We start from the raw sequence: 18,377 nt of genomic DNA, 5'->3' as shown, positions 1-18,377 counted from the left end.
TTCATAAAGTCTCACTTTTGTGTTTGATCTGTTTCCCAATAGTGTCACTTAATCTCTGTGAAGGTGAAGGAGGTAGCACAAGATTGGGGCTTAATGGGAGAACTAGACCTAACTCAGCCATACTTCCATAATGTCCATGCTTGTAAAAACAAAGTGAGATCTTTCAAAGTTTAACATAATCTTTGGAATAGTCTTTGAAAGTTCTCTGACAAAGAGTGGTGTTTTCACCAGTATGTTAAAAATCATTACAAGGGAGAAAGGTAATTTGGTTAATGGTTGGTGATAGCAAAAGCTACATTGAAACCCAAGCTGCACCTTTTCTACAGTCTGCAGACTTATCAGGCAGCCAAACTACTTGTGTATACAATAATTATTTGGAAGCCTTTTCTGTGCTCATCATTCAGATTTAAGAGGGAACAGGAAAGCATGTAGTGTATTTAAATCTTATTTATTGTATTAACTTACACGCATCCCTAATGACCTCCTCTTGGGTTTCATTGGAATAAAAGTTTGGAAAGATAAGATCTAAGTGTTTGCAGAAAGATGTTTATTTGCAGAGCAAAACCATGTTTTTTCTCTTCTGAAAAAAATGCACTGTAAAAAGTCATGTGTAGGCTGTTCTTAAACACCAGACACTTTTGAGTTCCACAGGCTTATACTTGTTCAGGCATGGAAATGTCAGTCAAATATGTGTTAGGAGCTCCAGAAGTGTATATTATGTTAATTCATCTAAAATGTGGGAAAAAAAAGGTTTTGTATTATATTTGCTGCTCTATACTCTCTTAAATTCATCAACATTAATACTGGTCTGAAATGCTGAACAAAATAATACAAATCCCTTTTCCCTCCCAAAATCTTAAGCTGTGAGAAAACAAAACAAAACAAAACAAAACAAAACAAAACAAAACAAAACACACAAACAAACACACCCCCCCCCCAAAAAAAAAAAAAAACAAAAAAAACCCAAAAAACACAACCCCCCCTAAACCAGTCTACCAAAATGTTCAAGAAACAGGGTGTGGAAAAGACTATAACATTCAGGCATTCATTCAAAGTAGATGTTTTGACCAAACTTGGGATCCCTTAAGGCAGATAGGTCACAAAGTCTTCCTCAGGCATGTAATTCGCTCTGCAAGGCAAGATTTATGGTTTTGTTGCCTACTCCTCTAACAAGGTATTCCTGTCAACATATTGAGTCTGTGAATGAAGCAAGATCACAGCTCAAATATTCTGTTCTTGTGCCAGATGAGAGCTGGTCCTAGAGACACGGCTTCTCTGCAAGAGGTATGAACATAGATTGCTTCAGTCAAGTCAGTGGCAGAAGATAAAAAGCATTCACAGTGGCCATGACAGTATCCTTTATTTAATATAAACATGTATACAGGGGTTTAATAATGTTAAACTCATAATGTAAAACTCTTTACAGAAACAAAAGCTCCTCCTGATTCAGTTTCAGGAGGGATATTGCTGAGACAGAGGAAATGTCTTGAGCACCTTCGCTCTCCTGTAAATGCATGTTTCCACTCCTCTTGAAATTGTTACTCCAGATAACTTTCACTGTCATTATTTAAGTGATTTCTGGCTCCTACACTCCTTTGCTGAAAATTTGATAAAACAATGGAGAAGACTGCAGATAACTTTTCAGTGAAATCCTTAGTTTCCCTACAGGACTGAGCAACTCTGCAAAATGCGATTTATTTTTTCCTCAAGAATTTGAACATTCTAATAGATTGAGTGAGTGTTAAGTATAATTTGAAGTATAATTTGTCATTTTAGAACACTTCTGTGATTCCACTGCTTTTTTTTTGGTTTGTTTTTCTTTTGTAGACAGCTGTATCAAATGCACATCAAGTATTATACCTAGATGAACTGGCCTTTGGCAAGGTTGGAGCTCAACTAATTCTTTCTCTCATGACTAGATTAATTTAATCAGACTCTAAAGCCTCATACAGAAACATCTATCAGAATGGGAAAGAGCTAAAAACTTAGGGGGAAAGGTTTTATGAGGGAGTACCCCCAGGTCCCTTTCTGTCTGGCTGCTCTCCAGACGCTCTGTCCCCAGCCTGTAGCGCTGCTTGGGGTTGTAGTGGCCAAAATGTAGAACCCTGCACTTGGCCTTGTTAAATCTCATCCCCTTGGTTTCTGCCCACCCATCCAGCCTGTCTAGGGCTCTCCTACCCTTCAACAGAAATTATTTCACTGATTTTAAAAGGCTGTGACAGAATTATTAATATCCTTATTCCTACTAAAAGAAAATCTTGAAATTTTGGTTGTCCTCTGCCTGTTAAAGGAATTCTGTTGAATAGCAAGACTTCTAATGGCAAAGTTCCACTGATAGAATAAACACTTGTATGTTCTGAAAAGGCATGGTGTACTTTAAAAGCAAACACTTCAGAGCTGCCTGTGTCCCTGTGAACTAGTTGCAGAGACCAAACAGAGAATCTTAAAAATAGAGCTTCCTGATTGCAGAGGATATCTTGGCCACTCTCCTCTTCCCAGTTCAGTGACATCAAGGAAATAGCAATGCTTTTGCAGAGTCTGTGCTCTCTGAAGAGTTTGTGGTGTGGAATAGAATCGTGCACTCAAGTGACAATTAATAACAGTCAGCAATGAAAACATTTTACATAACAAATAATGGTATTGCAAAAGATATCTAATGAGAGAGACGGAAATTGTGCAGACAAACAACAATCTTACATAAAAGCCCCGTGCTTGGTTAGACTAAAAGTCTGTCTAGGTCACTCTCACACCTTCAGTCCTACCTAGTACTAATTTTAAAAGAAATTATCTATACAAACACCAGGGATATCATACTTAATACATAGACTTCTTTTCTCAACTTCAAACAGCTAATGGCTTCTCTGCTAAAGAGACTCATCTCCCTCAGCCTTTCCTTGTAAAGGGAGGTGTTCCACTGCCTTAATCATCTTTGTGGTTCTGCACTGGACTCTTTCAAGCAGTTCCCTGTCCATCTTGAGCTGACTGGCCCAGAACTGGACAGAATATGTGGGATGTGGCCTCACCAGAGGAGAGTAGAGGTGGAGGTGTGCCTCTACTGACCTACTAACCACCTACTAACTACACCCAAGATGCCACTGACCGTCTTGGCCAGAAAGGCATATTGCTGGCTCATGGTCATCCTTCTGTCTACCAGGACCTCCAGGTTGTTTTCCCCTATGCTGCCCTCCAACAGGTCAGTCGCCAGCCTATATTGATCCATGATGGGTGACAATGTGTAGAACAACAGTTGTTCTCTAGATTATAGAAAGACCTTCTAGCAGATGTGTTTAACAACCATCTTATACATGTATCTCACACAGTGACATTCCCAGGAGTTATGTTCATCCAAAAGACATGGGCAGAGTCTTTTTCTACTATGTCTGCTGGTACCATAAAACAAAATCTGAATTATCCTCTTTCACAGACACAGGGATGCAGCCCCCAAAGTAGTGAAAACAAATGTCATGAGATATTTAGACCATGTGTTAGGAAAAGAAATCTTTACTGAAAGTGTTCAGGCATTGGAATAACCTGCACAGGGTGGTGATGGAGTCACCATCTCTGGTGGTATTCAAGAAATGTGTAGACATGGCAGTTTGGTACATAGTTTGGGCCATGGTGGGTTTAGGTTAATGGTTGGACTTGATGATATTAGAGGTCTTTTCCAACCAAAACAATTTTATGATTCTATAATGCATCAGATATATGACCTAGCACTCTCTTAATTTGAAAGTACTTATTTGTTATAAAGTATAATAACTACTTCAGTAAAGGAGAAAAAAAACTTTGCAATAGTCTGATGAAAGTCTAATGAACATTTTATTTCATTAAATTACTACTACACATTTAATTGCTAGACAGCAAGTCCTAGGTTGTCTTGAGTACTGCTTCCTCTCTATCCTATCCAGCAGCCTATGTATGTGATCCATGGTTGACTGTTGTTGAACACAGGGGAAGAGTAGAGCTGGGTGAAAAGAGTGAAAACTATTTTAAAAAACAGTTAAAAAGGGAATGTCTCTGCTGCAAAATCTGTGCACTTCAGAGTCTTAGTAGTGTCTCATTTAAGTTACTGTTTCACATTTGCAGGCATAAGTAAAAAAGACCCTGAATGCAACACCTGCATTTTCAACTCTTTTCTGTAGTTCAAATGCCTTTGAAAACTTTCTACTAGTGTTCTGTAGGTAGAGATCTCTGTTTTCATACCTCCTGCATTTCAGCTGGGAGGTGAGAAGAATGGTGTTAACAGGACTGTATTCATCTGTCTGTGTTTTCAGTACCGAAGAAAGGACTGAGATCTACGGTGTAGTTCAGACATAGTTTTCATACAATAAAAGCTTTATCGCAGTTACCTAAAGATATGAACTACCTTTCCCTGTTGACAGAATGTTGGATGATGGTGATGACAGTTGCAGACATGGTACTTTTATGTTAACTGTACAGAAGTATGAAGTAATTGTAGACAGAAAGCAATCACCTGACCTTTACCTGATTTGAAACAACATAAAATGACATCTAATGCATGTGGCTCTCTTAGATACCACTGAAATTACTGCTGTATTTATTAAATGCTTCAAGGGCTGTTTGTCTTCGGTGGAGCTACTGCTACTTACACCAGGTGGCCCAGTCTAATGTGGTAAATTTAACATTTGATAAGGCCTCAGGAATAAAATGTAGAAACACCAGCACATTCAGTGTAGAATGTGCCTTGAGTTCTGTGTCCAGTTCTGGGCTCCTCAGTTCAAGAGAGATGTTGAGACACTGGAACATGTCCAGAGAAGGGCGACAAAGCTGGTGAGAGGCTTGGAGCACAGCCCTGTGAGGAGAGGCTGAGGGAGCTGGGGGTGTGCAGCCTGGACAAGAGGAGGCTCAGAGATGATCACATTGCTGTCTACAACTACCTGAAGGGAGGCTGTAGCCAGGTGGGGGTTGGTCTCTTCTCCCAGGCAACCAGCAACAGAACAAGGGGACACAGTCTCAAGTTGTGCCGGGGGAAGCATAGGCTGGATGTTAGGAGGAAGTTCTTGCCAGAGAGAGTGACTGGCATTGGAATGGGCTGCCCAGAGAGGTGGTGGAGTCACTGCCCTGGTCAAGAAAAGACTGGATGAGTCACTTAGTGCCATAGTCCAGTTGATGATTGGATAGGGCTGGGTGCTAGGTTGGACTGGATGATCTTGGTGGTCGCTTCCAACCTGGTTGATTCTATGATGCTATGAAATACATAGCATCACAAAAGCTTAATATGGGAGCACGTGTATAAAGGCTGATGGCTGTTGGAACTGTAAGGATAACAGTGAAGCTTAGAAGAATTTTCCAACAGGACACATAAAGGCAGTCTGCTGACTTAGGGATGTAATTTTGTGCTGGGTGCTGGTTCCCAGGAGCTATCAGGGCAGCCTGTGTGAGGAGAAGCTAGGTCTGCCCCCTGACTCACTGCAGGACACAAGTGAGCCCCACAGCCACCATGGCAGAGCCTCAGGGAAGGGCCAAGTGTAAGGACAACATGCTGCCTGGTGTGAGGGTAAGGTATTAGAAACAGCCTTGTGAGACCTGAGAGGAAAGGAATAGAGGGAGGTGCTTTGGGAGCCAGAGCAGAGATTCACCTGCAGCTTGTGGAAGACTGCAGTGGAGCAGGTGGATAAGCCCTGAAGGAACTGAGAATATAGGAGATTTATGCTGAAACAGGTCTACCCTGAAGGACTGCAGTCTGTGGGAAAGATCCACACTAGAGCAAGAGGAGAGTGTGCTGCTTAGGGTGCTGATGAGGCAGAGAAGCTGGGAATGAAAGAGTGGAATTGAGTCCGGGAGAAAGGAGTGGGGAGAAGGTAGAATTCTATTTGTCTGGGTCTCCAACCATCCGAATCTATTTTAAATGACTATAAATTATGATAGTTTTCCCAAAGTCAAATCTGTTTTGCCCATGATGGTAACTGGTAAGTGATCTTCTTGTCCTTATCTTGACCCAGGAGCTTTTTCATCTTATTTATTCACCCTGTCATGGAAGAAGGGCAGAGTGAGAGAGTAGCTACATGAGCACCTGGCAGCAAGCCACGGACAGCCCACCACAGATTTTACCAGCTTGTTATGTCATAGTGGTCAGAGGAAGGCACACTAAGAGGGCTGATCCCTTCTGAATTCAGACCCCTTCTTTTGATGATGTAGTTTGTAAGGTACGGCTTTCTTCATCACTGTATGTTTTAAAGCTTGTTTTCTAGATATGCTACAGCATGTTAGTCCTTGGTGCAATAAATGAGAGAAGGCAAACTGATTGGAGGCTTTGTCTGTTGTTGCTTCCTTGTTCCATGGTTGTTTGATCAGAGAATTGATTTTCAGTTCTGTCAGCTGTAATGCAGAGTCTGTCACGGTGTCTGAAGGTGACTGCTGTTGGTAGTGATGACTCTGTAAATCACACAGGAAAGAAAAATGTTCCAAAATCCCAACAAACTCCTAATGCAAAGGTTTTTTTCTGCTGTCATTTTCTCCTTCCATGGGTTCCAAGGCAGTATCTACATTCGAGTAAGAAATTTTGAGAGGACTTACTGTAGTCTCTGAAAGGGGTTAACCATATTGTAATATTATAGCTTTCCAGAGCTCTGACTTGGAAAGTTAGAAACTACCTCTCACTGAAATCCAGTAGGCTATGACTTAAAAATCATTTTGGTACCTGTCTTGCATGATTTTGATGAAAAGCAAGCTACTACACACCCAAAACGTGAACTCTACTTCTGAAAATTGTATTTCATTCTTCCACATTAATCTTAATATATTTAAAGAACTTAATGCTTCTGAAAGAAATTCTCAGCTTTTCCCAAGTTCCCTTAAGAAGCATTAACTTGGAAGCAGCCCACCTGAGAAAGCAAGCCACCTCCGTGCCAAAAATGTCTGTGCCAAAAATCTCTCTGCCAAGTTGCCTGACTTCTCCTTGCAACATTTCCCTTCTAAATACCAGTTGCAGGCTGTCACAGGGCTTCTGCAGTTCTGTTATCAAGGGATCTTCTGTGATGCTTTTGTTGCAAGCAGTGCTCTCAGTCAGGTTATCTTGTGTATTTTTGTGAACCTGGGCTTTCTGGAGAGATCACTGAAGCAGACTTGTCCTCATGACGAATCCATAGATCTGAGTGAATTATGAACAGAATTGTGAGCCTGCTCTGTCACATTCACTGCTGCTTTGAAAGGGATCTCAAGTTTAGAGATGTTAGGGAGAACATCAGTGCTCATAAAGCCTCAGCAAAAGACCAATTTATATCTGCTGTCTAGGTATGTTCTGTGTTCTTGTGTGGTGGGCTAGATGTTCATCAGCTTAATAGTGCATCTTAGCTAAGCTTGTTTTTAGAGGGAGAGAAATGTGAGAGGAGAGCACAAGGTTGCTTGCAAGACATCTAGAGATGTAGTTTAAATAATTCCTAGAAAAAGCAAACAATAGGCAAAAAAATGGGGGAAATAAAACCATAGAATAGTTTGGGTTGGGAGGGACCTCCAAAGGTCATGTAGTCCAACTTCCCTGCAGCCGGCAAGGACATCTTCTGCTAGGTCAGGTTGCTCAGAGCCTTGTTGATTCCAGGGATGGGGCCTCAACCACATGACTTAGTAACCTGTTCTGGTTTTCCAGCACCCTCATGGTAAAGAATTTGCTCCTAACATCCTATCTAAATCTACTCTTCTCTAATTTAAAACCATTTCCCCTCATCCTATCACGACAGGCTTTTGTAAACTGTCCCTCTCCAGCCTTCTTCTAGGGCCCTTTCAGGTACTGGAAGGTTGCTATTAAGTCTCCCTGTAGTCTTCTCTTTTCTATGCTGATCAGCTTCTTCAGCCTGTGCTCACAACAGAGGCATTCTAGCCCCCAGTCATTTTCATGGTCCTCCTCTGGACCCACTTCATCAGGTTCGTGTCCCTCCTGTGCTGAGGGCTCCAGAACTGATACAGTACTTCAGGTGAAGTCTCACCGAAGTAAAGCAGAATAACAATGGCAACACTTTTGACGTAGTCTGGGATGTTATTCACCTTCTGGGCTACAAGTGCATATTGTTAGGTCGTGTCCAGCTTCTCATCCACCAGAATACCCATTTCCATACCTAAAGGGCTGCTCTTCATCACCTATTCCCGTAGCATGTATTGATAATGAGGATTGTTCCAATCCAGATGCAAGACACTACACTTGGTCTTGTTGAACCACATGGGCTTCACCTGGGTCCACCTCTCTATCTTGTCTGGGTCCTTCTGGATGACTTCCATTCCCTCTAGCATATGGACAGCATCACTCACTTATATATATAATAACAAGTAAATGGGATATAATAGAACAAGCTAAAGTATAAAGCAATAACAAAAGCTCTTGTAACTGCACACAATCCAGCTACATTTTGTAACTATTGTAAAAAACAAACCCAACCCAAACAAGAACAAGATGGCTGTACAAAAACAGTGGAACCTGTTCTGATCTCAACGGCAGGATTGAAAAATCACATCAGAAAATGTTTTCTTACTGTCTCCACAATATCTTAATGTGCTTTAGTTAGGATAAGAAGGATTTGGAGAATTTTTTTTTTCTAACAGCACAGACATGGTTTTGTGATTAGTGTGTTGCTAAAATGCTTTGTACGAAGATCAAAGAAGAGAGCTTTTCTGTATGTCCATGCAATGTTTCTGTGGGAATGGTTGCAGCTTTTTTGGTATGTGAAATGGGTTTTGGTTTTAAATGGAATTTATAGAAATTCCTTCAGAATTAACAGTTTGAGGGATGTTTTTTGTTTAATATTTCTAGAAAGACAGACAAGTCAGGCTGTTACATTGATTTTATACTTCCACTCTGTTTATAAACAGCATTGATGATAATCCACCATCTGTCCTAAACTTCCAAATGATGACATCTGGACTACATCCTCACAAGGTTGTAGCATTGGCACTTCAAACAAACTCAGGAAATGGCAAAAAAAGAAGCACTACTTGCAACCATCTCATGAGCATAATCATTTTTGTCAAAAGACTAAAAGACTTTTTATTTCTTGCTGGAAATGTTGGAAGATGGGTTTTGGTTTTGGTGTTTTGGGTTTTGTGTGTTTGTTTATTTGGGGGTTTGTTTGCTTTTTTGTTTTGTGCTTTTTGTTTACTTGGGGGTGGTGGTGTTTTGTTTGTTTTTATTGTTCCTTTTTCTGCCCTTTTCCTGGCTTTAACTTATTGAAGTTTTTAGCGAAGGCAGTCTGAAGACATTAAATTACAGATGGTGCTCACTCATAGTCAAATTGAACACTTCCTCTTTAAGAGGTAATTGTTTCCAGCTGATACATGGAGTATGAAGTGGATAGATAAGTCAATAATTTCTAACACAAAACAAGCTTTTATATTCCTGAGATGGGAAACTCCCTGTAAAGGCCTCCTTACTAAGAAAAGAAGTTTCATGCTCCTTCCTTCACATATAATCTAACTCGAAGCATCAAAGCCACTCAGTAATTTGGACAGAAACCAGTAAAAGTGGCAAATCTACCTTGTTGCTTATAGCCTCTGAATGCAAAAATAGAAATGGAAAAAGCTCCATCAGTTAAATATCTGAATACATGGATGTTACCCTGTAATATTTTAAAACCCTTCTATACCAGTGGTGATAGAGACCTAGAGCACATAGCTTCTTTGAAATTGGGTGTATTTTGGACAGCAGTGACTGCAATCATGTCTGAAAGGAATGTTCCATTTTACAATGCACTTGGTTATGTATTTACCACATAGTGAAAGAAACAACCCTTATTAATAATATCAATTTAAACAAACACCATTGCAGTCAGAAGTATAGGAAAGTTAAGTTTGTTCTACAACTCTTGATAAAACTCTTGAGTGCATGCACAAAACAGGAACGTTCCAACTATTTAGGAGCTCCAGATTTGCAGTAGGAAGATCTGCTTTTTGTCTTTACTGTTTTGGGTATTTTTTAATCACAGAATGTTAGGGGCTGGAATGGACCTTGAAAGATCATCTAGTCCAACAGCCTTAACTTGCCTAAACTCCCTTTGGAGTCAGTGAAGTGTACCTCAGACCATGTTCTTCTCCATTCCTCTCGGTCATGCTAATATCAAAATGAAAAGCTGTTTTAGCCAAAAAGCCTCGTAAAACTTGCCTGCTGGCACAGGCTTAGCAGACTGAACTCAAAATTTGAGAATGGAAGTCTCTGGATTTCAGCTTTTAAAAAAATTCTCTCCCACTACACTGGAGGCTTTTTTCATCACGCGTTTGTTATGCTGCATTCAGACACATAAGGAATTAAAAGAACTTTACTGCTTCTAGCAGGTAACAAAAAATGTTGTGGTGTAGAGGGATGTTCAATTAAAAGTAACTTTTGATCCTAGCAACACAGAGAGTAGATGTGAGCACTTAAAGGGAAATGAACAGTGTGTTTTCTCACCGAATTTCTTGAATGTATGCCGATAGTAAAGGCGTGCTGAGCTTCAAAGGTCTTGCATCTTATTTCACCTCTGAAGAAAATGTGCTCAAGTATGACAAATTCGTCTGCTTCTGAGCAACCCCTCCTTCAGCTTTCTGTTCTCATTGACTTTTCCAAGCCATTTCTTTCAGTCCTCTGTTCTGGTCTTCTAGTTTCTTGCCCCTGTTTGCCCTCTGGCAAACAACAACAACAGAGGATTAACAATTTGTGTTCGTGGGTTTAAAGTCAGGTCTCTGAGCAATTTCAGAGCTCTCTTCTCACAAACAGAAAAGCTACCTTGAATGCATACTTGCAAGTAATTTAAGTAGCATCGCACAAAAGCTCTCAGAATGGTTTCTGCCTCTGTGCCCATGAGATATGAACATCAAGGCCTGATACTTGATTTGAATCATCCAAGTGAGCTGGGGTCAATCGGTAACCGTATTTGCACTATTCAGGAACAAATATACTCCAGCTTATTCTTGCTCCAATGAAAACAAAGCTATTTCCTACTGTCTGTTTGCACTTTTATTTGTTTTATCTGAATCAGATAAGAGTTTAAGATGTGAAATTAGCAACAGCTCCCTAACACTTTTGTTCCACATGAATGGCTTGCTTCTCTCAGGGAAGTCTTGTTGGCCTGGTGTTCATATACCTCCCCAAAGACTCTTTTATTTGTTTTCTTGTTTGTTTTTAAGATGAGCAAGGCAGAACAAGGTACTTTTGTGCACATAGACTGGCCTGATATGCAGCTTTGTATTTTTATTATTACAACATGCTCAAGGTAAGACATAAGATCTGTCTTTCCAATGGGAGAGGGGAAAAAACACATTCTTACTTAAAATTAAATAAATAAACCCCAGAACTTTGAAAATGTGCAGCAAGACAAATTTTACTTAAGAAAGCTTAGTCCCTGAGCAGCACTAGGTCTTGATGCTCCCTGGTGTTTTCCTACTAACCTTCCTGGCAGCTCGCCGCTTGCAGAACCTGCTCCCAGAATACAGAACTGCCACTGCAGCTGCTGTACTCACTAACAAACACAAGTCCATAGAACATCCTTGGCTCTCAAGGTCTTGTCTGATCTTTCAGACCATCTAAATGCCTGATTTAATAGAACTTAGCTGAAAATTGTTTTTACTTTGCAAGACACATTTTCTCCAGCTGGTCCAACTGGCCTAAAAAAAGCCATTTTCATCTGCAAATCCTGCTCCTCAGAAAGAATAAGGCATGCATGTTGTTCGCTTGGCTTTTGGTTTTTTGTTCCACTTTCTACATTGAGGGCAGAATCACACAAGTAAAAAGTGCTTTATTTTTTAACTGAACTATAATGGATATAAAAACATTTATAAATGTGTCTACTTGATGGAAAATAAATAGGCTGACTGAAAGTTAAGTCAGAAGAGGTTGTTTGAAATTAAAAGGAAAGGAAAAAAAGGCCAAAAAAAAAAGCACAGGAAGTGTCCAAGTATTTTGCTGACTACGATGAAATTAAGTGTATGCTTAAGTGAAAAAGGACAATAACGTCCTCTTTTCTCTTGCTGGATTGTCCCCGTTTGTGGAGGGATTGGAAGTGCTAAGGAAAGGTTTTTAAACAAAGCCATGTTAAGTGAACAATACCAATTCATGGGCACAATCTCTTTACTGAACATGTAGCCTGACCCACATTAGTTGTGCTGCAGATTCACTCTTCTGGATTCTTTCACATTTCCATTGTCAACCTTAGAAGAAATATCAATGAAAATCGTAAGTGTTAAGAAATTAGATGTAGCTGTCACTGTATATCTTCTTTTAATTAAAAATATTACCTGCTGATTAATGTTTTTTACTGCTGTAACTAAAGGCATAATGCTAAAACTCATTTAAACCAAACTTGAAGAGAACAATGTAAGTGAAGAATGCTTAAATGAGTGTTTTGACTGGAGTGGTGATGCTCAATCAGCCTGGGATTACAATGGACTATCAATGAAAACCATAAGTGTTAAGAAATTAGATGTAGCTGTCACTGTATACCTTCTTTTAATTAAAAATATTATCCCCTGATTAATGTTTTTTACTGCTGAAACTAAATACATAATGCTAAAACTCATTTAAACCAAACTTGAAGAGAACAATGTAAGTGAAGAATGCTTAAATGAGTGTTTTGACTGGAGTGGTGATGCTCAGTCAGCCTGGGACTACAATCAGCTATAACCACAGATGCATCAAATAGTATTTAATGCACTCTTTGTCTGTTGGCACTTCTAAAGGTTATGCTTTAATAATGCAATCACTGAAATTTTGCTTTCTCTGCTCTCTTAATAGTTAAAGACAGAGGAAGCAGAACTGAGACTATTGCTTAATTTTTGTGGAAATTAGTGGTTTCAAATGAATAAAGGTAGGTAGCAAAATTAGCCAGCATATAGAACATTTGCCAATAATTTACAAAATAGTTGTAAAATATTTGGAAATCAGATTCAAATAAACCAGTTCTAAAAGTTGTAATGATGAAGATACCTTGGCACTTGACACCTGTGGAAGGTTTATCTTTCTCGTTGCATTTTTTCTCCCACATTCACCTTACTGGAAAAAAAAAAGAGAAAGGCAAAAAAAGCAATTACACCTCCTTTATAATATTTTTCAACTTCCAAAGCATATCCAAAAAAGGTTAATTACTCAGCAAGATACAAACCCCCCCAGAAAAACCCAAAACCCAACTTAAAAAAAAAAAAAAAAATCACTGTTTAGTTATTAGCTCTTAGGCTGAGAGTGAGTCCTATAAAACTTCTCATTAAAATGGAAGTAGAAATCACCCTGGTAGTTTAAACAAGCAGCCCACTTCAAAGCATTGAGGATGGTGAAAGGGAAGAAGAGGAGGTGGTTACATTGATGAAACAAATTATGGAGTGTCTATAAAGAAGGATATATTACATCAGGGATCAAATGAAGGATGCCACATCCCTGGAGTTATTCAAGGTCAGGCTCAACATGGCTCTGAGCAACCTGATCTAGTGGAGGATGTCCCTGCTCACTGCAAGGGGGGTTGGACTGAATGACCTTTTGAGATCCCTTCCAACCCAACCTGCACTTTGATTGTATGAGTCTGTGTACTTGAAAGGGAAAGGTACAGCTCGGATATTTGTTCACAGTTCCTTGACACAAAGCTTGATTAAAAAATTAAGAGAAAGTCAATCCCCCATAAACGCATAACTGGATACTGCTGTTTCCTACAATGGTTCCTTTATAGGCTGCCTCTGATTTTCTGCTTTGTACTAAGCTCCAATTCTGATAGTACAGATATGACCTTCAGTTTTGCAGAAGGAAAAATTTTAAAGAATATCTCAGATGTTCAGAGCAGCAAGAAGGCTTAGCTTGTTCTGAAACCAGGTTTTTGAAGTAGAAAAGAGAGAAAGTAATACTTTCCTACCTGAAATACAAATAACACATCCTTTAACTACATTCTTTTAACTATAGAAAAAATATTGTCTTAACATATGTAAGCCGGTGCTAGTTCTCTGCTAAACACTGCTCAAGTCCTACAATAGTGATGTAGAACCTCTCTGGCTAAAGGGGTGTGCACATGAAAGGGAAGTGCTAGTCATGATAAAAGCAAAAGAATGCAGCCAGGCAGAAAGTAGGGAAATGTGGAATTAATGCACTTCCCTTGTTCTTTCAATGAAACCTGCTTACTATGGAAGAAGAAAGGGTTTCAGATTAGGAAATCTCATTAGAAGATCTGGATAATAAAAAGGTCTTCGTTTCATCCACCAACTTCTCCCATGATATTATTATATATTTAAAGAAAGAAAATTGTGGTTTTCCTTTTTATTTTATGCTTTCCTGCTACTGAGGAACTGCTGCCTCAAGTAAAAAAAATATATATATATATTAACAAATTTTAATGGCAGGAAGAAATAGTTTGCTTAGAGAAGTTTTACCATTACTGCAGTCTCAAGTTGTGCCAGGGGAAGTATAGGCTGGATATTAGGAGGAATTTCTTCACAGAGAGGGTGATTTGCCATTGGAATGGGCTGCCCAGGGAGGTGGTGGAGTCGCTGTCACTGGAGGTGTTCAGGAGAAGACTGGATGAGGCACTTAGTGCCATGGTCTAGTTGAGTGGCTAGGGCTGGGTTCTAGGTTGGACTGGCTGAGCTTGGAGGTCTTTTCCAACCTGGTTGATTCTATGATTCTATGAATTAGTAGCTTTAGTGTCTGCCAGACACTTGGAAAAGATAACTGGTGTCAGCTTGGTGATGGTTGTGCCTGCAGTGTGCCTCTTCTAGTCTGTCCTTGCAGAGGCAGGTAGAGGTCTCATCAGCTGAAGTAACTGGCCCTCTACACTAATGCAGTACAGAGTGGTTTTGCTTATGTAGTGGAAGCTATGTTTGTGGTGCATCTAATGAACATTGTCCTTTCTGTGCGTTTTGTAAAAGCAGTTGAGTCACTTCTAAGTATAAAGTGCTTCTGAGTTTTCTCATCCAGTATTAGATTTCACTTGATGAATAAGGAATCAGAGGTATGTTGTGTCACCATCTTTTTTTCACCTTTACCACATAGTGAAACTTACAAAGATGTGAAACTTACAAAGATAGTGCTGAGCCGGGGCCTCTGGCTTAGAAAATTAGAAGGTTGTAAAAGGAAGGTGGCCAGGAGAGCCAATGGCATCCTGGCCTGGATCAGAAATAGTGTGGCTGGTAGGACAAGGGAGGTTATTCTTCCCCTGTATTCAGCACTGGTCAGGCCACACCTTGAGTACTGTGTTGAGTTTTGGGCTCCTCAGTTCAAGAGAGATGTTGAGATACTGGATTGTGTCCAGAGGAGGGTGACAAAACTGGTGAGGGACCTGGAACACAGCCCTATGAGGAGAGGCTGAGGGAGCTGGGGTTGTTTAGCCTGGAGAAGAGGAGGCTCAGGGGTGACCTCATTGCTGTCTACAACTACCTGAAGGGAGGCTGTAGCCAGGTGAGGGTTGGTCTCTTCTGCCAGGCAACCAGCAACAGAACAAGGGGACACAGTCTCAAGTTGTGCCAGGGGAGATATCAGCTGGATGTTAGGAGGAAGTTCTTGCCAGAGAGAGTGATTTGCCATTGGAATAGGCTGCCCAGGGAGGTGGTGAAGTCACTATCCCTGAGGATGTTCAGGAAAAGCCTGGATAAGACTTTCTCTGCATGAGAAAGCCCAGAAAGTATCACTATAAAGTGTTTTTTCTGTGTCATTAGTTTCTAGCAATTTGCTTGATAGAATTCCTGTGTGCTAGTGCCTTTTCCTTTACACAGGAGAGTTTCCTTTTCCTGGTATCTGCTGGGTTATTTATTTTTTCCTGATTTGGTCAGTTAAAAATTCAGTAGAGAGATGAAGATCTGAGTTTCCAAGTCCAAACAGTGAAACTATGCTCTGAGCTCTACTCCTCTTGTTGGTAGGGTTCCTTGACTGCAAACTTAAATTAGAGAATGAGGAAGAGAGATGCTGTAAAAGCAAACGCATTGGAGTTTTGAAGCTTGGATCAAAATTAAGCTGCTTAAAGCCAGGCAAATTCATTGTGATCCAAACAAAAGAAGTCTTCTCCCTCACTTCCTCTCTATCCCTTTCAAGATAACTTTTTTTTTGTTATAACTGTTTGGAAGGGTCCAGCACCGTGTGAACAGAAGTTCTCTGGTAATAATTCAAGCCCAGGTAAGTTAAATTAGAAATACTCTAGAGCCCAAGCCTTCATCTAAATCTTTATGTTCTATGTTTAGATCTTTGTCATGCTATCTTCAGTTTACAGCACATATTCTCAATGCTACACCATTTAAAGAAGAAATATTTGGGTTTGGGGTTTTTTTTTCATATATAGCACTGGAAAATTACATGACACAATTATAGGAGGTTGCAGTGAGTAAACCAAGATGGCTTTTTAATATCTAATGTGTGTGCAGATGTCAGAAACTTGGGTGATGCAACTGATAGGGGTATATATCTTCTTTAATGGATTTTGGAGCTAGAGTTGCATCTCCAGGCTATCAACAATTTTGGTTGCTGTGCAGGCCTGGCTGGGAAAATTAAATATTGAAGACCCTCAGTCTACAATCTGAGCAGACATAATTTAGTGCTTCACAGAGTTCTGGACAGGTTTGGGGAGAAAGGAGGTGTGTGTGGGTGTAGATATAAAATTAGCACTGAGACAATAGCCATCACTTCTAAAGAATTTTGGCAAACTGAAGACCAACTCAGAGTCTGGTGTCATCTGACAGCCTGCAGGGTTAGTGACAGTACTGTTGATGGATTTGGCTTTTGTTTAGGATTATGAAGCAGACTTGCTTCTATGTTTTCCCATGAATCATATAAAGGTAAACAATACTAAATTAATCACATTCAGACTAGATGCCATTTCACAGTTATATAGCTGAGGTGCTTAATGTGATTTATTAAGAACTGCCTATTCACTTCTCTAGAATTGGGATCTGTTTGGAAAATTTTGTTTCAAGCCTTTGAGGCATTTGCTGACATACCATGCTTAGCCTGATATACTGTAGTATACATCTAAGAAGAAAACCCCACCAACTCTTAGAAAAGTCTTCACTTTGGCCAAAGAAACATAATATAAAAATAGCACAGCACAATGCATTTACATGTGCTAAAAGCTACTTTGAAACATGGAACATGTAGGGGGATGGCTTGCACATGTGTCATAAAAACAATGAGCTTCTTGCTGCAGTAATTTCCATTATTTTCACAAATTGTTCTGTTTTCATGTTGTTTTAGTGGGTAAAGGCCAAACAGAAAGAAGCATCAGAGCAACTCTAGCAGGGACTATTAAAAAAATCCCATATCTTTTGTTGCCATGTTTAAGGTCATTCCATAACACATCCACACTATTATTCTTAACAGTACATCTTATTAGACACTTTGTGGGAGGGAATAGCCAAAACAACAAGAAAACACAAATCTGTGAGCTCTCTGTGCAGTTGTTCAGACTCACAGTTGGTGTTTGTACCATGTAACAAGGGAAGTAAGGAGTTTCAATGCTGGTATAAAATCAAAACTGGTTTTAAAATCAGGTGAATTTTATTTGAACTCATCTGAGAAGCATTGGACTGGAGCCAGCTGATGACAAAAGTGTTTGGGTAGACCCAACCAAATTTTACATGGTACAAAATGTGAAATGGGAGGATAAAAATGAACACAACTTTCACCATCCTGGCATACTCTACTCCAGCATACTTTGGTATAGGCCCATACTTGCTTCAATTTACATCCAGCTGCAGGAGCCCTCCTTTAGGCCATTTTAATAACTAAGTTGCTAGAACAGCATTCAATTTACAATCTTTTTTTTTTTCCTTCCCCACTTAGGTGTACCTTAAGAACAGCTTGCAAACTACAAATACAAGTCTAAAGCTGGAGAGACACTTACTTGTCCAGCATATCAGTGTATTACTAGCTAGAGACTCTTTCGAGATGAGGAAAGTTTCAGGCACTACCAAAACAGTCTTTGAAATTTCTTTGTGTTCATAGTCTGGCACAGAGCAGCTTCTATGAAGGAAGCCAAGGTTCAAGCCTTTCCTCTGGCATGCATGTGCTCTGTAAATAAAAGAATGCTATTTACTTCCATCACTGCTGATGCCCTTAGGGAGAATTACATACTAAAGTGCCAGAGCTGGTGAGTTCCACATAAAACAACAGGGAAAGGGTGGGAGGTTGCAGAGGAAGTGCCAATCCGACGTGGGATGCCCAAATCAGATGAGATAATGCTTCCTGAGGTATTGTCACTAGGTGATATACAAAGACATGAGAGATCCACCTCTTTATTCCATGACAAGAACACATTTTTTGCACTGATGAGTTAGTGTATCCCATTAATTCTTTCAGACTTAAATGGAGTTTTATAACATTTAAGTCCTCTAAAATCTGATGCCTGTTCTAGTTAAAAAATGCTACCTTATCTGTCTTAAATCATTAATGGATATTATCTGTGACTCTCTATGGACACTGTTGTGAGCTGACCTTACAAAAC

The sequence above is a fragment of the Pogoniulus pusillus genome, chromosome 12, assembly GCF_015220805.1.
Source record: "Pogoniulus pusillus isolate bPogPus1 chromosome 12, bPogPus1.pri, whole genome shotgun sequence".
Taxonomy (NCBI): Eukaryota; Metazoa; Chordata; class Aves; order Piciformes; family Lybiidae; genus Pogoniulus; species Pogoniulus pusillus.
Note: the sequence above shows the minus strand (reverse complement) of the source record.